This window comes from Falco biarmicus, chromosome 9, assembly GCF_023638135.1.
Source record: "Falco biarmicus isolate bFalBia1 chromosome 9, bFalBia1.pri, whole genome shotgun sequence".
Classification (NCBI taxonomy): domain Eukaryota; kingdom Metazoa; phylum Chordata; class Aves; order Falconiformes; family Falconidae; genus Falco; species Falco biarmicus.
In genome coordinates, this window is record NC_079296.1 from 45467890 (window position 1) to 45492411 (window position 24522).

Consider the following 24522-nt stretch of genomic DNA (forward strand, 5'->3'; position numbering starts at 1 on the left):
AAAAAAAAAAAAAGAAGCACAAAGACTACATGAAAGTCTCCTGAGATTGTCCGGTATTCAGCAATTTACAATGCAAGAAGGCCTGAGAGTAGGATTAGGGTACAAATCTGGATCTCAGAAAGGCACTCCAAACAGTCCACAACTCCTCCTGCAGGGAGTCAGCCAAGTTTTCTATTCTCTTACTATTTTTAATTATACAACCGATGCAAGAACTGACTCCCAAATAGGACAAAAATGTTAGTCCTAACAGAACAAGATCTTTTCTAAAGCGACTTCTACCCTTTTAGATAGGAAGGGATTTCAGAGGTCTTCTGAGATGAAAGCTACTTTTTCAATGAGTTCATTGAGGATGTTTATTCAATATCATGTCTAGAATTACTTGAAGATTTAGCTTCATCCTAGCAATCAAATGCATCCCAAAAATAACTTCCTCGATAGGTAGTTTTGAATCTTCCAAAATAACAGCTATAATGCGGCATAATTGCAAGGGATAGTTGGGTAGTACTGAGTATATAATTACATGGTATTTCATGGCTGATTCATCCTGGGGACAGAAATGAAAGGAAGCAATAAAATTTAGTCAATCATAAGCTTATAATATTCTGGCCAATAAATTTAAACAGCCAACACACTTTACATATATGTGGCACAAGCAGCTCCTGGTAAATTATGCAGCACCTGGCAAATACTGTTAATTCCCCTGCACCTAAGTTAATTGCAGACTCCAACAAGCAATCAGATATGATTAAATTACATTTTCAGAAACTATCACACAGTTCAGGCTGGAGGAAGACAGCTCAAAATAGACCTTTGAAAGGTAGCACTAATTAGGCAAAATCTTAATTCTACTTTTTCCTCAGCTTCAGAATTACAGCGACAAATTTTCCTTTCAGAGCACCATGTGAGCAGCAGCTGTAATCACCAGGACAGGACACGTACACGGAAATCAGAATGTTAAACTCCTGTGGAGAATTTCTTTTGCCTTCTCTTATACTCCAGGAAGAAGCATTCTACAGACAAGAAATCAAGGTGATTTTATCTTCACGGTGCCTTAGGACAACTGGTCCAGGTGCCGTGGGGTATTTGCATAAGAGCTTTCTTCTTGGAAAAAATGCACTGTTGAGGTTATGAAATGCTGGAATATTCTGAAAGAAAGAGTTTAAAGAAAACAGCTAAGCAAGCAGCATTACTTGAGAAGAGATAACGAGTAGGGAGAGGAAGGAGATGGGAGGTCAGGAACTCTCCAGAGTCCTTTGGGAAGCTGTTTTCAGTAACACAATATGCAGAATGCTCTGTATCACCTAGACTATATATTATCTCATCTCTCTCTCTCTGACATCTCCTCTCATCCAGGCCTGGTTTCCATTTTGACTGAAGTAACCTGTTCCTCATCGACTTCCTTAGCTCTCATCTCTTTTCTTTCTTAGTCTTGGAGCTGTCTCACTTTTTTCATTCCGCCAGACCACGTCTCACTTAGTCATCTCAGAGCCCTGAGCTCTCTTCTACATCCCATTTCCATTTCTAATTGCACCGAAACCTCTACTTAAGCTACTGAGCTCAAAAACGGCCATGGTTTTCACCACATGAACCTAACACGTAGCAAAGTCTATTCTGAAGTGAACACCAAGAACTTCCTTCTTCTGCAGTAAAACCACAACCTGCTGTACCTACAGCACCAGAAAACTCACTGAAAAAGGTCACAGGGTAGCAAAGGTGTTTCCGTGTCACTGATGAGAGCAAAAGATAACTTTGTACACCCAAGCTAGGCAGCACAACCATGCTGTAATAACCACTATTAACAACAGCAGCCACATTTTCCCTGCTTGGTACTCTTGGCCGTTGCATGTTGCCTAAAGGCAAGTGGCACGCGCCTTCAGCAGAGCTACATCTCAGCTCACATTCAGAATCTACCTAAGGCCATAGGATCTTTCAATCTTTCGTAATTGCCAGGAAAATAAAAAGTATATTTTAAACCTTCAAAAATCTACAGAGCTGTTTTATGATTAGGAGCACTGCGTACATGGTGAAAACAGTTACAGAAAATGCCAGGTGTGTGTTTTGTTTTTAATAATATACTGGTAGTAGCTTCCCCATTTTTCTCCTTCAATGGAATAAAACTATTTTACTACACCAATACTTTATCTTGAATGAGGGTACACATAGTTTAACACAGAGCTGGAAATTGTTAAAACAATACTGAAAATCTCTGGGTTTATGAGTTGTGTTCTAGCTAAAGCTCAGGCATTTGGAAAGCAGCCGCAACCAACTCATTTACTCAGCAGTATATTTTCCCACTTTTAGCATATTATTTATTCATCAATTTTATATTGCTGAGCGCTAGAGTGGAGCATTTCAGATGAAAGCAGAAAGGACAAAGTGTGGGTGGATAGACACAAAGTGCTTGTACATGCCACACTGCCTGATTGGAAAAAAGGAGTTACTCATAAATGGGACTTCTGAGACAAGTCTTAGGCACAACTGTGCTTCCTAGTCCTGTAAAAACTAGAGACAGCCTCCACTCCGCTGCAGGTAGAACTAGTACGAGTAGCAAATTAATTGTTTCTGATTTCCAAGACTCATCTAGCACTAGCAGAGGGCCTGATCTTGCAAGATACATCCTTAGCAGCTGTGAACTTCATCCTGACAGATCACATGAAGAAGCACTGACTCCACTACATTAAGCAAGATCAGTTACTTAATGTAATTGATATGCTGGAGGGGGATCTAGAGGAGCTCCCAAAGGTCCCTTATGAAAATTTATGCATGTCTGAGGGAAGAATGGATGGTCTCCTTCTCTTAGGTTGATTTTCCTTAGGTCAATTTCCTTTGGACACTCCTGAATCTTTTCAGTAAAAAGCACTTGTTAAGTCCCAGGGACATAAAAGTATATCTGAAGACCTTACTTCTGGGGTTTATTTAATGGACGGATTACATCAAAATGTCAGCATCTGTAAGCAAATTGCCAGGACAGAAAGATGGTGAATCCCACAGGAAAATCTTTGACTCCATACCTGCTTAAACTACTGGAGGTATAAGTTCTGTGACTAATTAAAGCTGATAAGCATATACTTTGCTACCAGTTTGGAGCACCCCTCCTCTTGCATAAAATTATATATTTCTATGAAATACCCACTGAGATGTGTTAAGACATTAATATATGCTAGTCGCCCTCCTCTAAAGTATATATAAATACACACACACTTCAAATGGTTACACACATGCAAAGATAAATACAAATAGATACAAATAAGTGGAGAGCCTCTTGCAGTGACATCTATAGGTCTCCTGGATCACCTTCCCTTCACTGTCTGAAGCATTTGCATTTAACCCGTTAACTAAACACTGACTATTTTGGATTTTGAGAGGTGTCCATTTATATGCCCAGAAAGAAACCTTTAAGAAAAATTAACACACAATATGACTGACTGGAACAGCAGAAGGTGTGCAGTGGCGTGAACACCACCACTAAAGAGATGTGAATCAAAGTAACAATCTGGGGAATAAAGTTGATGAAGATATTTATTCCTCTCCTTGAGTTTTTAAAATGGCATTTTCTTTTGAATACCATCTTTCCACCTTCACAAGAAATACAGCGTACATCTATCTGCATGTGCACATGGGTGGACAGGCTGAGCATTTGCATTTTTTTTCTTGTTTTGAAGTTAAAATTCACATTTTCTTTTTAAAGAGCACTATACACTATACATGACATCATTCAACTACGATTTCTTCCAGAAATAGTACTTGCTGTCAGTTTACACACACTAAACACTATGGAAATTCAAAGAGAAACAGAATATTGCCGCTGCCTCACAAACAGGCGTGTGTGATGTGTGTGCCCTTTCTCTCAACAAACAACTTTGCCACTGGAACTTTACTACAGGGCAAGGCAGAAATTATGGAAAATGAAGGTGATGTCCCAGAAAGCCTCCTACTCTTTTAAATCAAACTGTTACAAGCACAAGATGCCTCTTACTCTACAGGGGTGGGTTTGGGGCCATTCACTGATAGTTAAACTTACAAGATGGGTCCAAGTCAGTGAATTGCCCTTAGCAAATCAAGCGGACCAGGTCAGCACAGTTACAGTGCTGTCACCAATAGAATACTGTTCTTAAATTTTGCTTTCTTAAGATACATAACCGCAACAGCAGCTTTGCCAATGCCAGAGACAGTCAGAAACAGATGTAAAAGACATACATAGGATTAATTGCATCTTATCATTCTGCACAATGGGCTTAACGTTTGCTCTGTTGCAACTTCCTACATTTTCCATACTAACCTTAGGTCTGCCTCCGAGTAAAACGTCTCCAAGGAGTGTGCTTTTGAGCAGGAAGCGCTTGCTGCTTTTAAGCAAGTTTTACTTCCAGGAACTAGAGAGAAAGGAAAATTTTCCAGCTGAACCATTACTACAAAATCTAGATGACAGTGGCTAGTGGAAATCTGGTGGCCAGGGCTTTAATTATCTTGTTTGTTGGGTCAGTTGCATACACTGAAGACTGCATACTGCATGTACCCGCAACAGTCAATGTATTTTCAGTTGGCAGAAAGGCCAATAATTGGATAGGAGTGAGAAACAACTATTCTCATCTTTGAGCCTTTCCTGCGACTTTATTTACAAAGAACAAAGGCAGAACAAAGAGAAAAAACTTGAAAGGTTGGTTTCTGTCTTAAATCAGGTTCCACAACAAAGCCTATAGGGTTGCTATTCCAGTGGCTTTCCTGAATGCTGAACACATGCTTTGAAAGCTGAGATAAGTATCTGTAGCTTGTAGACTTTTTTTTTTCAATCTGTATTCAATGGAGCAACCAGAAACCACTCGCTTGAAAAATCCCTGGGCTTAAAGCAGGGACCCATCCATCTGAGAGGGGGCTATCCACCGACAGTTTTCCAGTCAGCCACAGGGATAGTCCACCTTTCTGTTGTGATGTAGTAAAGCCAAGCTACAATTTTAGGCTTTTAAATAAAATGTTCAATGGTGGATTTTCAGAATTACTACCAATATAAAATGGATACTTCTGTTTTTACTTCAGAAGACATTGCTTATTTTGAACACTAAAGCCACTTAAATCAGCTGCTGTTCGGTCAGACCTGCATGTTTCTGTGCTGAAATTTCCTGAAGCACCTTCCCTCTCCTTCTGTCTATTTATTAACCATACACTTCATCTGAAATTCAGAAACACAAAGATTAAAGTTACCCATACACCACATAAAAGTTTTTCAAATACATCCCTAAGTGTTTGACACTATACATGGATCAAGTAGTTCATACTAATTAAAGCAAAAATAAATCCATAAAAATCAGTTTAAAACTAATTTCTAATAAATAAATGTAGCAAAGTGTGGGCATTTAATCATACATGAATTGTCTATTGAATTACAAGCCCATCTCAGTAATTATTTTATTTACGTTGGTTTAATACCATTTATTCTGTAGACAATATCACAATGTTGAGATTAACCTGATTAATTAAAATCATGACAAAAGACAATTTTAAACTGTTTTCTCATGGTTTCATTTAGAAGCACTTTATCCATATAATGCAGGGCAATATTGTCAGTACAGCTCTTTGCTTATGTAAATGCCATTAGTCTCCTCAGACATCATTCAGGAATGTCCCTGAATATAGATGCACAGGTAGACAGAAAGATTTTTAGGTAAATAGGGATGTAGGAAAGGACTGGCTGGTGCCCCATGACAGAAAGGCATTTTAACCCGTGGAACTGAACTGGAAAGCACATTTCAGTTCCTTGGTACTGTGTGACTCTGAGAAATGGCTTGGTCATAGCAAAGCCCCTGTTTCTTGCCTTTCAAAGAACTAAGTAACAAAAATGCTTCATCTCTTATGCACCAATCTATAAAATTAGACTACTTGACAAAGTTCTAAAACTTTCTCAAATTCACTTAAAAAGAACCCCAAGGCAACCCCAAAAAACTGCCAGCAGCAGCCAGGGAGCTACATCTTCATCAGGGCATGGCAAGAAAAGAATTAAAATCTTAGTAGCAGACATTGGTTTATTTATATAACATCATACCAGAATGAATTAATTCCCTTAAATGCACAGGTGCCACTTCCTTAAGTCCTCCTTGTTCATACTGCCAAAGTAGAGAAAAAAACAGCTATTTGAATCTACACCACAGCAGGGAACTAAGTTTATATCTGTTTTTCCCCTCTAAAATACCTGCATCAATGAGCTCTGCTTCTGCCCCAGATTCCTTTTAACGCTATCCAATTAATAAATGACAATATAACCACCCATCAGAAACTGATGCTCAGAAGAATAACTTCATATTTAGAATAAGCATTTGACTTAAAATTTTTGTTAGCAAGATAGTATGACATGAAAACCCACACAGAAATTGTGTGCATTTTCAAATTCAAAAGCTGAATTACCTTCAATGCAATGAAAACCTTTTTGTAGTGATTGACATGTACAAAAGAAAAAAAATCCCGAATAGCTGGTTTAAAAACCAAAACATTTATCTTGCTTAGTATCAAAGTGAAACAAAAGATTTCTTGCCATATCCCACCAGCCAAATTTCACTTCCTCCAAACCAGAACACTAAACTAAGAACAAAAAGTTTGACCCAGATGTGGTTCATAAATTTGCTGGCACATCCACTGAAAGCCCATAAAGCACACATACTGCTAGACTTGACGTCAAGAAGTTATAAATCAGTTCAACACAAAAAACAGCTGAAGGACTCCGACATCAGACAGAAAAGTTCAGCAGCAAATTGGAAGCTTGGTTGCAGCCAGCTGCACACGTACGGATGGCGCTAGCATCTGTGAATGGCAGGCGTGCCGACACAATATGGTGGCCTGGGCTTTTAACCTGCCTGTCTAACAGATTTTCCAGTTGAAAGCAGTTTTCTGTCTCCAGCTAGCTCAGCTGCTCTCTATGAATATTTTAACTCTCATAAAAAATAAACCACCTCTACCCTGCAAGTATGGCTTTGTGAGGGGCTGCCCAAGGCACGTGTACAAGCTGCCTAATTTCGCCGAAGAACTGCAAGAAACATCGATTTTAGGACTCACAGGTTTGGATTATTTAGTGGGTATTTTCTGGGCGTGCTTGGTCATTCACAGAACAAGCCTGATAAGCTATGCCTTCCTGTAAATTTTGTGTGATGGCATTACCTTCTGGTGCATTGCCATCTTTTCCTTCTGAAGAACAGACATCAAGACTACAATCCTTCTGGGATCCCTATCCCAGATCCAACAACCTCAGCCTTCCATATTTCATTGGAAAAAGGAAACCAATTTCATCTATGTCCTAGGACAAAAGTTCTTGGAAGCATTTGTCACAGTCTCCACATCATCTTCGTCACTTTTTCCCCCTCCAGCTCATCTCCTGTTTATTACTGGTTCCCAAGGCTGGCTCCTGGGCTTTCTATCAAACCTCAGCAGCCCCCTGCATCCTTCAGTTTCTTTCCTCAGCCACTTTGTTCAGTCACTCCTTGACATATTGTTGCTTTTACGCCTTCCTCTTAGTTCAGAGGGCTCTCAGGCCCTTTGCCTAGCCAATCTCTGTATATGTACCTGTACAGTAAATTTCCCACAAGCCATAAAACCTGAATTATCAAACAGGAAAAAAGTGAAGCACACTAGAAGACATAAACTGTAGCTGCACTATGTATTAATTCACTTATAATGGTGTTCTTCAGAGCCAAATGCATAAGAAAAAAATTTAGTAGTGAAGAGTATCAAAAAGCAGAGCTATCTTATGTTGTATTAAAAAGATCATACACATCATCTGAGTTTAATATATTAATTTAAAAAGCTGGTGATTGTGTAAGACTTACTGCACTGCTCGAGAGTTGAAACATGCTGTTAACGAGAAAATTCCATTGAGACAGTAATTAAAAATCTTCAATAATTTAATAGACAAGTATGACATCACTGTTTTCCATTCCCTCACACTTCTACATTAGCATCCACCCAATTGCTTCACCTCACAAGGCAGACAGTGGGTCAGTGACTGTGGAAGTGAAAGCAAATTCGTTTTCAAAGGATCTGCTACTCCCATATGACTTTTAATTTGTCTTTTATTCTGCTGGGCAGATAATTAAAACAGCTTCACGTGATGAAATTGGCAGTCAGCATAGACAACAAAAGCTACGTCACCATTACATCCTAACACATTATAAAGCCACAAGCAGTATGGAAACAAACCAAAGCAATGGCATAGGAAGAGCTGGCTGACTGAGATCACCCAGTTCCTCAGCTAACTTCTTCAATCCAATAACATACTTTAATTTATTGTGCCATCCTAGTCCTTTCTTTAGGGGTTCAGTGCTTGTTCTTAAGCACTAGCACATTGAAGGAGCTCTGTAAAACACCACTTTCATTAACTTTGGTTCACTACCCCTGCTTTGTAGGACTGATAAATTCAGCTTGTACTGCAGTGGATGTTTCAGTCCTACCTGTGTAATACCTCTTTTTATTGTTGTTTTTTTTTTTTTCAACTACTAGTTTGACTTTTTTACTATACTTCTGAAAGAGCACATTTTTCCTAATAATAATGTTTAAAAAATCAACAACCAAGAATTTATTTTAATTTGACAGTTTCTCTGTTGCAAGCCAAACAATGAGAAGTAGCTGTTACAACTGCTTGTACCTACATTGTTAAAACAATACAAAAGTGGGGAAAACATGATAAAAACCACAACATATCACGTAGAGCAGGTGTGCGCTAAAAAGTTGCCTTGAAACCCTTGCATGAGTTGACTCACTACTAACAGAAGAAGATTTCTGTTTTCCTGCCTTGCCCCCCTTCCCCCAACTTATTCCCAGCCTTCCCAGCTTCGTTCTCTCCTAAAATACTTTCCTCCTTCCCTCTGGCCGCTCTGGACGGAGGGGGAGAAAAGAGCTGAGGGTTTCTTTATTTCTTCATTGAGATCAGCAAGCTACTGAGGAAAATGAGGTAAAAAAGGGGGGGCCTGTCTTCAAAACGGCAAGAAATCATTTCCTTCTGGCAGCAAGTCAAGGAGATGGTATGGATGGATTTAGGTGGTGGAGTCCCCACCCCACGCTACTGCGGCAAAGCCCCCACGCTGCCGGCTCCTTCAGCAGGGAACAATGAACAGGGGAGGTGGCAACACAAGGGAGCTGTGGCCACCACAGATTATGGAAGTGGAGAAGAAAGGGAAGAGAACTGTGCAGGTGATACAGAAAACAGTTTCCAGGAACAGCAGGGAAAATTCACAACACATGGCTGCCTCACGCTGACCTCCTTCAGCCCACGGAAGATGTTTACCTAGCCAAATGCCAACAGCCCAGGACTAGCTTGCTTCATGATTCAACGAAACACCGATGTTAACAGCTAGATTCCAAGTGTGAGAGAGACGTACTTCTCCATACTCCTTAATAAGCCTGACTTTTTACAGCTGACCTACTGAAAGGTCCCAGGGCACTGTGCTGACAAGTCTGCAGGCCACAAACCCAAAACACCTACTGCCAGCAGAGCGCTAAGAACTTTCTGTCTAGTCATTTCAAAAGCAAAATGTATTTGTTCCTTGCAGACAGCTGACAGCATCTAATGCGCTGACCTCCAGAAAGCACGCTGCAGACTAACCCAAAGACATCGTGTCCTAGAAAACTGACATCTTGACTGCAGGGACAGCACGACCCTTGTCGCTTGTGGAGCTGCCTGTGCTGCCCCTCTGCCCTCACGGGGTGTGGTGAAAGCTGCGTGGCTGCTTGTTTGCGACTGCAGCAGTTCCTGTGGCAACCATTACTTCATATTGTGTCACAGAAAAAAACATGAATAAATGTGATAAAGGCAAATGGATTGAAGAGGTTACAGTGCAATCAGAGTTACAGAGGTTAGAGTGGTTAGAGGTTAGTAGATGTCACCTACAAAGCAGTTTCATACTATAGCATAAATGCATATACTAGAGTGTAAAGAACACAATGAATAATGGAAGGTTTCCTATGGGGCAGCTCCAAGGAAAAGGCTATTAGATATTTAGTTATGGCTAACATACTCGATGGTTTATAGATGCTTTTTTCCCCAGTTTCAAATAGGCAGGTATCCACATCCCCCAGTTTTTAACAAATGCTACTCATATGCCTCCCTATGGGCAGAATTAGGAATACAGCCAAGAACTAAATGAGCAGGAGAAAAAATAAAAAAATAATTTCAAAAATGCATTTCTACTGCTGGAGGGGATCCACAAATGCACAAGGGCATTTGGGTACCCGGGTGAGCCGTGGCAGAGGAGCGGAGCAGGTGCTGCCCTGCGCACCAGCGGACAGTCGCTCCCCTCCAGGGCACTCCGCCTGGCACCTCCAACAGACACTGGGGTCTCACATGCTCAGAAATAAGAATCACTGGTGCAGGAGGCCTCTCTGCTGTGTTGAAGTGCTTTAATGTGGTTTCCAATTCCCACTAATAGCAGTTAGGACAGCCTTAGGCTCGCAGCCTTTGCAAGTTTGGCAGGTCTGGATCCTGCCCTTGCCTTCTTTTTGTGAAGTTTTTTGAGAAATTCTGACAAGTCACGCCAGCAGAAGTTTGACTGATGTCTGCCATATCAGCCTTTTGCTGTGCACATTGAGGGCTGGAAAAAGGAGGAAGGGGAAAATACATAAAGTTCCAAAGACATTTTTTTCTATGCAAATCTCATTTTTCTACAACTTTTAATGAGTTTTTGAATAAACCTGTTATCAACAGGCATATTATGTGAATTAATGCAAAGCACCAGAATGAAATGTAAAATGTGTTCAAAAAGATAAAACAGGGCAGTGTTATTGGCTGTCACTTGTTTCACTGAAATACTGCGTTCCTTATACAGTACCATCAAAGCTCATCATCTCATTATTTTTACTTGCTTTACTTCCCTATAATACATTTACATAAAGAATAAAATGTCGTAATTCTATGTGCTGTGAATGGGACTCGATAACAAGGCAGGGAGAATGCCTTTGCACTTCATAAAGGAGAGCTCAAAAAAGATGTCTCTGAAGGAGGAAGTGAACTGCAGAATGCATTCATCAAAAACAGTGAAAACAGCATCACATCCGATAGGAAGCGAGCAGTTCTGGGACATTTGTCAGGCTCCAGGCCAAACGTTGTCTCATTTACTCTGATGAAATCCAGAGCAACTTCGTGTCACTAATTTTGTGCCACCTTACCCGCAATCAAACACTTCTTCAGAGGTGCAAGTTCTCCATCAAAATATATTGACTTCTTTCCCCTGTGATGTGACCTACCAAAGATGACACCAGACGTAGTCATAAAGCCCAGTACTATTCGTAGCTATATAACCAAACCAAAATCCAATTTAAGTTCCTTCTTCAGTGAAGATGAAACTCTCTTCCTCTTCCTAAAAAACTTCTGATACACCAGAACAAGGTGCAATACATTAGGTACGTACTGTTTTAATAATTAATTATCAACAGTTTTCAATAACGCTACACAACATCATTTATAACTTCAATGGTAATTTCACAAGACAGTAAAAATAACGGTGCCACCATTATCAAACCAAGCCTGCTTTTGCACAGTGTGCTACATAATCCTCAGATACTGATTGCTTTCTTGGTTTGACACTACATGAGAAAGAATATCGTACTAGTGGTCGTAACTTGGTTTATGGATCACTAATTGGTTATTCATTGAACAAGAAGGTACATCCAGCTAAAATACTCCCTTCCTGCAGAATGGAGACATCCATTCTGAGAAGATGGGAAACCAAATGCTACTTCACAGTCCTAGCCATAAGGAAATTTACATTAGCATAAATCCTTAAAAACTCCACTATTTCAATGTGTAGAAAGGCAACCTGACAGCAGAATCTTTTTAGCTGATTACACAGCATCATGACCAAGGTCTTCAAAGATTAAAATGTTTGAATTTTGTTACTACTTTGCTTTCACTATGTTTACGGACAACTGTTGTGGTTTAACCCCTGCTGGCAACTAAGCCCCCACAGCTGCTCACTCACTTCCCCCTGGTGTGATGGGGAAGAGAATCAACAGGGTAAAAGTGAGAAAACTCGTGGGCTGAGATAAAGACATATTAATAAGTAAAGCAAAAGCTGACACGCAAGCAAAGCAAAACAAGGAACTAATTCAGTGCTTCCCACGGGCAGGTGGGTGCTCAGCCATCCCCAGGGAAGCAGGGCTCCATCACGTGCCGACACTGACTTGGGGAGACAAACACCATCCCTCTGAACGTCCCCCCCATCCTCCTTCTTCCCCAGCTTTACATGCTGAGCATGATGCCGTATGGTATGGGACACCCCTTTGCGTCAGAGGGGGTCAGCTGTCCCGTCCGTGTCCCCTCCCAGCTCCTGGTGCCCCCCAGCCCCTCGCTGGTGGGGCGGTGAGAGGAGCAGAAAGGGCCTCGGCTCCGGGCAGGCTCTGCGCAGCAGTAACCAAACAGCCCTGCGCTGTCAGCCCTGTTCCAGCACGCATCCAAAGCACGGCCCCACACTGGCTGCTGGGAAGTAAATCAACTCTACCCCAGCCAAAACCAGCACACTGCTACCCTGTGCATCAGAAGCCATTTTGAGGAAAGGCTGTCTTCTTTGAAGAGTTGCATGTAGTAGATGAATTACACACTAATTAACATTGCGCGAGATGAGATACATGAGGTTTCTTTTCTTCCACTTGTTCCTAAAAGCCACTATTAGCCACATGTCAAAACAGACCAGTACTAGACTGTACGTTATGATCAGTGCATAGATACCAACTCTCAGCTGTGTTTCCAGATTTGCTGTTTCAGGCACAGCTGTTCGGATTCCTTCTTTTTCCCAGCAGAGATGCCAAGATAGTAACCCACCCCCATTTGGATTGGTAGCTACTGACTTACAAAATTAAAACCGTATTATCCTTATATGCTAGGAGATCATTTGCATTCATGGTTACTGCCAAAGATAACACAGCAAAATTAACATAAGAACCTCCACAAGGTCATTTCTTCCCTCAACTTGTGGCTTTAGTATTTTAAATATCATTAATTTAAAATGATACTTAACCTAGGGTCAGAAGGTCCCAAATAGAAGATCTTAGGAGTCAAACGTCTTCATGTCAAAGCTCCAGAGAAGTTTGACTCTGCAGAAACTGATGTTGTAGAAGTTAACAGAAGTAAATCGAAAAATAAAATGCAACAAGCATGCAAGAGGAAGGCCTGGTTTAAACATACATTCTCAATAAGATTCATAGATACCAAGAGACGCAATAGCAGTGGTTTTGTCAATGTCCTGATACTGACCAAATGGGTTTTGTGGTTTAAAAACCAGAAAACAAATCTAACCAGAGCAGAATTGTATCAAATGTGAAGTTCTCCTAAAACTACTAATTTGGGTTGAATGTTCTTTCTACCTTGTGAAATTCTCCAGTGTATTTAATATGCTCTGAGGACCAAATATTTTTTTTCCTGCTCGGGAAAGAACATATTTCCCGAGCTGATCTGCATACAGGACAGACTTCTGAGAGCCTGCCACTTTTCTTTTTTGCAGCTTCTTCCTTCAGATGGCCAAGCTGTGAGTCTTGGCTGCCTTGTCAGATGATGAGGAATGGCTATAGTTATCAAGAGAGCAACTACTTCAAACCAAGTTCACAGAAGTCAGCAGTCCCAGCTGACATCACAGACAGATGAAGTGAATGCACTGATAAAAAAGGTGGTATTCAAAACCTTTCCTAGTCACAATATACAGTGTGGGCTGGCATATGCACATACACTTACTTCATGGAAATATATCTATTTTTACAACATTTTAATTAGGAATATATCTGTGGCCACAGCTCTGTAGGCTCAACTGGTAGAAAAAAAATCTAACTGAACACTTGTTTAGACAAAATTTTGTTAAGCAAAACCTTTGCACAATTTTGCTTCTGTTGCAGCACAGAGCTGATAAATGTCAGAAGACTTAAAGGTGCTATGGAACAGAACTGTCTGCAGGCCAACATATGTACCTGTCACCAAATTCAAGAGGAGGAGGTGATACTAGAGTAGTTCTAACCTTGATTATCCAAGCTGCAGGAAAATGATTTGGTATGACTAGGCTGTTAGGCACTTCATCAAAGATATCTTCCTGAACAAATACATTTACAATTTTCCAGGCCACGTTCTCGGAAGATTTGCTTATTTCCCTCTTCTCTCTTGCTCCTTTAATTTTCAACTAGCATAGATATTTTGTACCTACCACAACGTGGAGGTTCAATTCACTAATGAGAATTCAGCTCTAATGCATTACTCTTTGCACTCCATCGCTGGGATTTAAATCCCAGCTGGATGTTCATATTCATGATGAGACTGCAATTATTTCTGGATGTCTGTTGTATTAACATGAGAACTTTGCTTTCAGCAAGAAGGAGAGAGGTTGTAAATTCTCTCTATGCGAGCATCTGAGATAGTAAGAATCCAGAAGAACTTTAACTATCCATCATCCATAGGATCCAGAAGAACTCTGGGTTCACTTCCAAAAGATGCATTGTAAGAATCCACACGGGATTTCTCAGGGTTTTTATAATGAATAGAAATATTCAGATGAAGAACTTTCTCGCATACAACTCCTTGTATGTAATATTTTGCAGGAGTATTGCTTTCCAATAACATTCCTGCAACACGGAACTTGCCTGGGTGGCAATGAGACAAAGCTCCTCTGAAAGTATTGTAACTGTCAGTCCTCAAGCCAAAAAGATATCTGATAGCCTACATTTACTCTAGCTGATTGCTTTTAGGTTGGTAATGTATCAAAGTCGAGCTGTGTTTTAATTTGCAGACCTCTCAAAATTAAATGTAACTAGAATTTATAATCGGTAAATATTGAAATTTAGATAATTTATTAGACTGAGATTCTCAGGTTGAGAAATTGAGCTTAGAGCTCTCACTGTGGCTAAATTATGTTAGTTTTATGCTTTCTATACCCTTTATATCATGAAAGAGTTAAAGAACCTTGTAATGAAGTGTCATGCAAACAAAATGCTCAAATACTGAGTATTTGTAACCATTCTGTGTAAAACAAAGTCTGTAAAGAATCTGTCTTAATTATGCATCGAGCAGTCACTGGTAGGTAAGTAGATTTTAATCAGAGACCTGATTGTCAATATTTTTGTACCTGATCCCTACTGAATTACCCTGTTACGTGTCTTTTCTCTAGCCAGTTAATACATCAAATTTACCTTTTTCCATTTTGAGGATGTAACACACTTCATACCAAGCCTCTATATGCTTCATTTTATAAAAAGGGAAATTACAGACTGTGTATATTGCATGTGATGAGAAATTATGACACTTGTTTCATTGTAATATCCTTTCCAGAAAAGCAGATCTGAGAGCAGAAGTACTCCAGCTATAGAAAGAACCAGAGAGCAAATCCAATGAGGGCAGCAGCAATTACTATGTATAACACAAGAGCTGGTATCTTGTCAGAGCCTTGAATGTAGGTGATAAATTACATTAGCAGAGCGCTGAAAAATTGCCTCCTTAAAATACAGTAGTAAGTAAAAAGGGAGCTGATACTAACTAGATGAGATCCAAACACAACACTCTTCTTTATCAAATTAACGATTATGGGACAACACAACATTATGCCTACCATGTGAACCTGACTAGAAATTAAAATTTTCCATCTTTTCGCTGTTTCAGGTCAGCAGCTACAAAATATGTTTGATTTGCTCTTGTATGCCTAATATTTGCTTAGGTGACAGCCTCTTCAATATACTACGGAGCTGAAAGGTTGAAGTGCTCTGAGCTTGTTTCAAGTCTTCCCCTTCCAAAACAACCAGGGGCAAAACACGCCATCCTTCTCCTTCTCCTGTCCCACACAAACCTGCACTCCAGGTGCCACTGTAGCCTACTGGGATTGATAGTTTGGTTTTCCATCTCATCAGAGAAACATCTGCCCTTCTGTCCTAACTTTTATTTTCCTTTGGAAAACTATGATTTGCATCTGGGCTGGTTACCAGGGTGACTCAGCAGAACGTTTCTGCAGCATGTCCCTAGGTCTATAATACGAACTCTGATGTCATTTCCAATATATCCTTTCTCAGCAGAATCACCTGACAGTTCCAAGATGGGAAGATGGCCCTTGATCGTCATTATGCAGTCCCTTAGAGAGACAGACGGGTCCAAGCCAGAATCCCAAAGGATCTGGTGGATAACACTCTGAGCCTATCTCTAGAACTAGACACTGCAGCTTATGACCATTCATAGTTCAAATAAGCCTTCTGCTAGCATATATAAGGGAACTGGCAATTGATTTCCAGCAGGCCGTGTGTAGTCTTTCAGGAGTAGTAGATTGGTACCACTGTTGCTCTATTAATAAAGAGAAAGGGATAACGCTGATATTTTTACCACTACAGACCCCTGAATGATTATGCAAAGTGATGAATTTTCATGGCAAATACGGGGTATTAGTATTACAGGAAAACATTACCGGTAAATTATGAAAGAGAAAAAACATCTCCTAAATTTTGCTAACTCATCAAATTCCATCCAGTGGACATCTAAACAAACAAACAGCACACCCACATATGTCCATGTGGCTACAGAGTCTCCTTTCCTCCTCTGCCATCCACAGCTTTGGTAAAGCTGCCTGATGATACGAAATTTCATTATGAAAAACCGTTAGCCAAAAGCAGATCAAAATAACAATCAAACTATTTTTTTTATATGTGTCAGTGGGCAGGGGAGTTCCTATTGACACTGAGCTACGCAGTAGGACAGACTATTGAAAATACCATACTTTCTACGGTCTTTTGAAGTTTTGTTTCATTGTTCTGCACACTCATTCAACCTTCCACCTTTAGAGCTTTTTCAAACCAGTTGAACAAGTTAGCACATTACAGGGACATTCCCTAGCTTAAAATGCTTACATAGTGCAAAATCACCTGAAAAATAGGGATGGTGATGGTTTCTTTTTTCTTAAACAGTTTTCATTAGGAAAGCCAACTGTTCCTAAAGAAAAGTCCCAAAAGTACTCCAACACACCACTTCTGAAATGGGAAGTTTAGCATTTTGTGATTCTAATACAGTGAACAAAGTTCACTAAACAAGTTGGGATAAATTATATAGATTATAGGAGATAATGGAAACAACAAATCATTCAGTATCTTGTGTATTGGTGTCACCGTAGTCCTCTTTGCTACATACATGTGAGATCCCAGTCCAGTGGATCATGTGGACAGCTCTAATATTCCAATAGAAACATTTTTTCAATAGCCATAGCTTCCCCTTCCTGCTGCTTGCTCAATTATACTGAAAAACTATATCAAACCAGAGACCATTAACAGCCTGGAAAATATGTGCAGCTTAACCACAGCAAGGTTAGACCAGCCAAACCCAAACTAACTACGTTAGAGCCACACAACAACATGCAAACCAATTTTAAGGAACCCAAGCTTAATTACTTACTAAAGCAAGCAAACAAATCAAAGCTTAAACAGTACTGAGAGTAAACAAAACAGACTCCCATGTAAGCTGAAGCATACTCTAAAAAAAAGCATCGCGCAGAAAATAAATGGGGTTGCTCAAGGCACTCTAACATCACCTCCTTACCTCAGGGGGTGAAGAAGACCCAGAACAAGAGCTGTATTGGTTCTTCAGATTCTGGTTATCTTTGTAAATATCAGGTTGCTGAGACTTACAGGGTTTGCTGCAGAACGGTGTATTTGGGACATGCAGGGTAGGTTTCCATTAGTGCAGAGCAAGGGGAGTGGGTCTGGGAAACAAACCCGCTGCTGCTAGGTCTCAGTGAGGTCCCACAGTGGTCCCACAAACTGATGGCTTGCTTGTGGCTGGTGTACAGCTTTTAGTTCAGTTTCATCCCAAAGAGATGCAGTTTATGAACTACGGGACCTCTCTGTGATGTGAATTAAAGTACGGGGAGTGGGGGTTCGCTTCAAAAGCCCAATATTCTTCTGAACTGCTAACACAGACACACCCACGGAGGTATGAAAAGGAAAATATTCCTTTATAGTTATGGTGGAATCAAAACAACAACAAGCTTTACAGGTTCCTTCTCCCGTTACAGTTTCATAATAGATCTTAGCCCAGATAATTTCTACCTGCAGTTTTCTGGAGTAGACAGGGAGTCACTGGCCTGATCGCCCTTTATATAGTGGACAGCTATGCAGATTTGGTTAATTAGGAAGTACAAAGAATTAAAATACAACATTTATTTGAAAGAACACCTATCACTTCTGTTGAAAATTGGAACAATAACAAGAAGACTGCACACAAACAGTAAGACACTTTGGCTGTCAACAGATATATGCAAAGAGAGGAAAAAGACAAATTCTCCAATGCAGAGAATCTCAAATAACTTTGCATTTCCTTAACATCCCTGAGCTTGGGAGGGGGGTAAACTCTGAACGCTTCCAACTATATCATGAATATTTCACACATCTCTAAGACTAACAGCACTTACACAGATCAGAGGGGTGCTATGAGGCTTAATTAATGTTTGCAAATCACTGTAAGACACGGGATGAAAGGTGCTACAAAATAGCAATCTCTCATTGGTACAACCTTCAAGAACAGACCTTCAGCTGGTGATAATTGTCAGTTCTATAGTCACTGAAGCTATCCAATTTATAAGCTCCTGCTCCTCAAATAAAATGGGGTTTGTAAGAGGACAAATACCATTCTTATTAGAAAGATATCTGCAGAATAAAACATCAGCTTATCAGCATGGTCCCTGCACTGACTCTGAATTTTAAGCTACATTTTACTTCTGACAAGTGCCTTTCTTAAACCACAAAAAAGGTCAGGTTTTGTGTTTTTTAACAAGTGCCTGACAACCCTAAGAACGAAAGGCTGTAGTTACTGCCAAATTCTGTCTTGTTTTCCTATATATCAAGTGTAAACATAATGATCACCACCTAAACCAGCTTAAGTTAAATAAAGGAGATAGACCCTTAGCTGACATACATGTAAAATGCAGTGGGACAGAGACAACTGGAGTAGGCACCCTGGTCGTGCCCACCAAGCCACTGGAATGTCAAAAAGAAAATAAATTAAAAAATAAAATAATAAAAAAAAAAAGCAGTGCTTTTCTATCCTATGTGGCTTTGTCTATGAAGAATTTCTGATGCTCAGAAGGCTACAAAAAGAAAACACCACCAAAAATCACCCTACAGTTCCTCAGCCCTTATGACTCATGCTTGCAGGTGCAAACGGTTACCAGGGTGACACACATTCACAGGCGACGAGCTCAAAATCCTGTGCAATTTCTTACCACGTCTTGCAACAAGCTGCTGCACCAGAAGCCAGGATTCCTTCTGTGAGAGCTCAAGTAATTAACCCACAAGACATGCACTGAGAGAGCTTGTAATGGGAGTAAAAGTATCAAAAACGTGTTGGTTCCCTGCCTGTGTCTTTAATACCATCTGTCAGCATTGGCTATTACGGCTGCTTTCTCAGGCCAGAGTGCTTTTAAAAAGTTGTGGTCCTCTGAACAACAGGGAGCACTTCTTGCTAAGCTTATATGAGGGGTTTTTTTAATGGTCAGCTTTGTAACATCTCCGAGTCCTTCTTGAAAATATTTCTAAGCACTCGGTTTCCCTCTCTCATTCGTGTCCCCCCCAACCCAACAAAAAACATAAGCTTTTCTTCAATAATTACTTTTCAAGCTAAAAAATAGAATATAATCCAAAGTTCATTTAAGAGTATAAACCAAATCCTTGCATATTAAATGGTCAAAGAATCAACATAAGAAACCAGGTGAGCAAAGCAGACCAACTTGCTCTGTAACCATTCCTAAGGCTCTTTGAAGACTCTGGGAATCTCTCCTCAGGGACAATATTTGAGACTCACGCTTCTGTCACAGCTATCGCCACACCTCCAACCCTACATTTTGCCCAACTCCCCTGGTAATTGCAGATTCACAACATTAATACTGTTGCTATCTAGGAAAATGTATTTCTAATTTTACTACACCTACATGCAACCACACTGACAGAATCTAGCAACACTCGTGTACTTCAAAAGTTTTAAACGATGAAATAATAAATAATCACATGTATACATGCTCTTCCTTAGAGGATCCTCAAGCACTTTGTGAAAATATGATTTAAGTCTCACTGTGCCTCTCTGCGGTCACATTATTCGTACTTCATCAAAGGGGAAAATGTACAAAAAGAATAAGGGTATTCCCTAAGGTCACTTGGCTAGTCAGCTGCAGCACAGGGAGTTTAATTTATTGGATCTGAATTCCAGTCAACAATTCTGCTCCTTGAAACAACTAAACTCTTCGAGTTACATAGCACTATATGTTCCTGCACAACCCTGTACGTTTTCACTTCTGCGCCATTTGGGAAAGTACCATGTATACATTTCAGCACTGTTCTCAACTTCAAAGCATTTTGAGCATAATTAAGAGATTTCCTTATAATGAAGATGATTATAATAAAATACAATACAGCTAGGAGCCACGGGACAAAAGTCTGATACCATTCTGTGGAGATTCTGTAGATTAAGAGGCACACACCAAATCATGATCATAAATGCAACTAATTAGAAAGAGAAGTACACTTACATTGTCTGAAAAGACAATTATGCTAGAGGGGCTCTCCTTTTGTGGAAGTCATCTTATGACCAGCTTCTTTTTCTCTTGAGACACAAATGATATAAAATGTTCGTTTCTTAGATGAAAAGGTGTAAAAGGCATAATCGATAATCTCAATTATCACCAAAATAAATGCTTGCCTTCCTCCCCTCTTTTCTAGCTTACTAGTAGGAAGCACGCTGTAGAAGCCTAGGACAACGCCAGGGTAAGATAGCTGCATTTTAATTTAGACTTTGACAAGTCTTAGCACAGATTGCTTGAGTGATTCCTTCTGCCGAACAGGGACATACGCCGGCCAAGAGTCAGAGTGCCAGAACGCAGCCCTACAAGAAGCAGGCTTAAAAATCCTTGCTGTGCCTCATTCAAACCTCCAGTTCGCTTCTCCCTTGCAGTTTTAAGTTCCCCTTTGCAATCCTGATTTCTTACAAGAAGTAAAAGGCAGAGTAACGTTGTGAGGGGAACGGGAAGGCTACAAACAGAGGACTCATTCTGCTGTGCCACGCAAACAGCTGGTGAGCTTTAAAGGCACCTAGTACCAAAAATAATATCCTGTTTGGTCACAGAGAGGGCAAACCAACAACCCTTACCTAATGCACTCCAGATCAGCAAGGTTGTCTCAATTCAGCTTTCAGCACAAAAAAGATGAAAGTCAAGATAGTAACACGGACACAGGGGCATCTTTCAGGAAGTCCGGGCAGATTTCCTAGAAAGCATCTTCTGAAGTTTGGAACAGACTGTAGCCAAGTTCTGAGCATCCTGGGGCCAGCCTGGGACTGGAAACACACAGTACTTTTAGAATGAGGTAAATTTTCACTAGGAAAAGTTCCTCTGAGTAAGTAAAAACACCAGGCTGAACTTTTTAATTTTTATTGTTTTCTCTGTGCAGTTCACGTTAAATTGAAAGAGATGAAGGCATCCAATTCATAAGAAGTTGCCAGAGCAAGGTCAGGGTTTTAGGCAAACAAATGTCGACTCCTTTTGATTTTCAGACTTCTTAACATGTTCCAGTTACATTGGACTCCTGCATGATAACCTCTCAGCCTCCAGACTGTAAGCTTTACTTTTTCCTTTACTTTTAATTGGCCTCTCAGAAGTAGCCTGTGGATCTGGAAGAAGACTAGATCAAAAATGCCACAAGCAAATTTAGCAAACTCTTATCTCCTGAGAGGGTAACAAAGCAGCTCAAAGCGAAAACATAAAGTGGAGGCATAAACCGTCAGGAATTTGGTCTTAAAACTGTAAAGGGGACTCAGGTGGGGTGTACTACAAATGTGACTCAACAGGGCAGAGATTTCATCTTGTACATATAAAATAATGCAAAACACTAACCAGTAAAGGATGTTACAAATGGGTGCCAACCTCCTAAACAGGGTGGTGTTAATGATACCTATGCACAATATCACTAACATATAGAACATAATTTTCTTTTCAGGGGACTTTTTCCTGCAGTCATATTTAAATGCTGTCAGATGTTCATGTTTTTTAATCAATGCTCTTTTTAATGTGGGATATTATTTGGGAGGAATGATTGATTTAATCTTAAAATGTGATCTTAAAAATGTAGATTTATGACATAGGGCATTTCTGAATGTGAGCTCTCTGGTCTCACGGACTATACACTTATGTGTTTGGAGCTGGGGCAATCTCTCAAATCATCAAAGCTTGTCCCTGCTAGCTAGGTAAAGATCTCAATCTTTGAGTCCCAGCAGAACAACAGCCATTCCTGGAACTGCAGGTAATAGCATTATGATTGATTTGGCACTGAATAATCCAGGTTTAATGAGAATATTTCAGCTGAGGCTTAGAAGATGCTGCAGGGATGGTTGTGTGCAGCTTGGATTCAAGCAGCAGACTGCATTCCCAGGCCCACCGGTGTCACTGTATAGTGTGTGGATAAGTTGTTTACACACTCTGTGCCTTGATTTCTCTGCCTTGGTAGGAAAGGAAGCCCAAATCCACTGAAGTGTGTGGGAAGGACTGCCCATAACTCCTCCTGCCATAAACAAAGGGTGTTCACAACCATAATGTATTTTCTATTCCATAGCTAGTAATCTCTTCTTTACGAGGCATTTCATAGTTTTAAATGCAAAACCTTTAAATACATTATGGCAAAAACACCCCCCAACCAACCCAACAGCACAGCAATGAAATAACTCTAACAACAAATCAGTTCAGATAACATCTCTAACACGGCCTTGATTTTGCAAATCACTTGTGCATATATTTAACTATAAATCCTGGAATTATCATATTAAATCCAATGAGGTCTTTACTTGCTAAAGCACTTTGGTAGATTAATGGCTTTATTGTGATTTACATAGGCCTCTTCATTTTTCTTTTTTAAAACCACATTTATTATCAATGTTAAAACAAAACCAAACCACTCCATATGTAGCACTTGTGCTTATCCCCCTGCACATGAAAAGAAACACAAAATACACAAAATGGAAGAAACCTAGTGAGATCTACCACACTGTTTGGAGATAAACATTGTACCAGGGCTAGCATTCTGTATTTCTCAGTCAAAATAAGGGGTCAAGGTTTTTCACAGTAAACGTTCCATCTGTAAACAAATAATTTGAGATGCCTTGAAAGGCAACTCGACTTTTTGCAAATGATGGTTTTGTTAAGAAATGGATCATTGTTGAAATTACACAAGATTCACCACCAACTTCTGCTGTTACTGATGGCTTTTCAAAGGCTTGGTCAATGCCTTTGTTGTCAGTGTGGCAGGACCTTGTCCTTCATTATATATTCAGATTGGGTTTTTTACTATAACTAAAAGCTAAAAGTTAGAACTGAATATTCTAAAAGCACTGGGTTTCTCCACCATTTCTAGAATATAATTCCTTTTTGGATGAAAAATAAAACATCTTCTAAGCCGCACGAATTCAGACTACTTGGTTGACTTTACAATGTCTTGTTTTCTAACTTTACAGAGCAGCAGTAGTGTGCCGGGCACTCTTCACACAAGTAAGAGGAAAAGGGCTTTTGTTACTTTGATTACATCTTTCAGATTTGGTTTTCCATATTGCTGAAGCAGTCACGTACCTAATTTTTTAAAGTGCAGAGACCAAAGCAGATGTTTTCCTGCTCTAACCACTGTGGAACACCAAGTTCTTCTGTTTATATACTAGAGCATTGCAGATTTTCACAGCCCTGAATTCTACAGTCAACTTCAATTTGATGCTCACTCTCAAATTATTTCTTCTCTTCCATCAGTTCTTCACTTCCTTCTCCTTATCAGCACTCTCTGAGCTTATATTTATGTATTTGATTACCTGCTCCCAGAGGGATCACTACGGCATTTCCTCTGTTTCAGTCTTACTCTTCTGATTTGTCTGCTTCTCTCTACTTTTTACAGATGTCTTTGCCTCAGAATTCAGTATGCCTCCCATTATTTGCGTCATCAGCACATTTCAGCAGATTTCCATTGAAAACTGCACGACATTGAGATAAGAACCATCAAACAGCGGTGAGAACTTTGCTCACTTCTCCTCATTAACTCTGCTGGATTTGACAGCTTTGATTTGAGGTTTGCATTTTTGCACTCAACCAGTCGGAGAGGATTCCTCTGTCAGAGGAAGCAAGACATCCAAATCTGGCCAGCTTCTCTTACATGCAAACCAGTTTGCACAGTCTCTTCCTTCTACTCAGAGGAAGCCTCTTTTCCCATTCTGAAACCGCAACCCAGGAGAGATGATTCCCCATGAATAATACAGGACTATTAAAAACACTGAATTGCCACTTAAGAGGGCAGTAGATTTCCCAGAAGGATCACTTTTCGTAGGGGAAAAATTGTTTACTTCCTTGCTACTGAAAGCACTTGTTTCTGCATACTTTAAGTTTGCAACAATTCAGAATACACTGTAAATGCAAATGTACAAGTAGGTCTTTGGTTTATCAATGATATTTACCACAGCTAGACATTGGTTTTTGTCTTTCAACAGCAAAGCTACCAAAAGTTTCAATTAAAATAGATCCATCTCTCCCCTGCTTATCT

The 24522-nt window shown here is 40.0% G+C and overlaps 1 long non-coding RNA gene across 1 annotated transcript; it reads left to right on the forward strand.

The window, feature by feature from the left end:
• The first annotated feature begins 836 nt into the window (after positions 1–836).
• On the forward strand, positions 837–24307 carry LOC130155226 (uncharacterized). Its single transcript, XR_008823954.1, has 3 exons — positions 837–1029; positions 13467–13628; positions 23884–24307. It is a non-coding gene; the product is annotated as an uncharacterized LOC130155226 (long non-coding RNA).
• Positions 24308–24522: the final 215 nt, after the last annotated feature.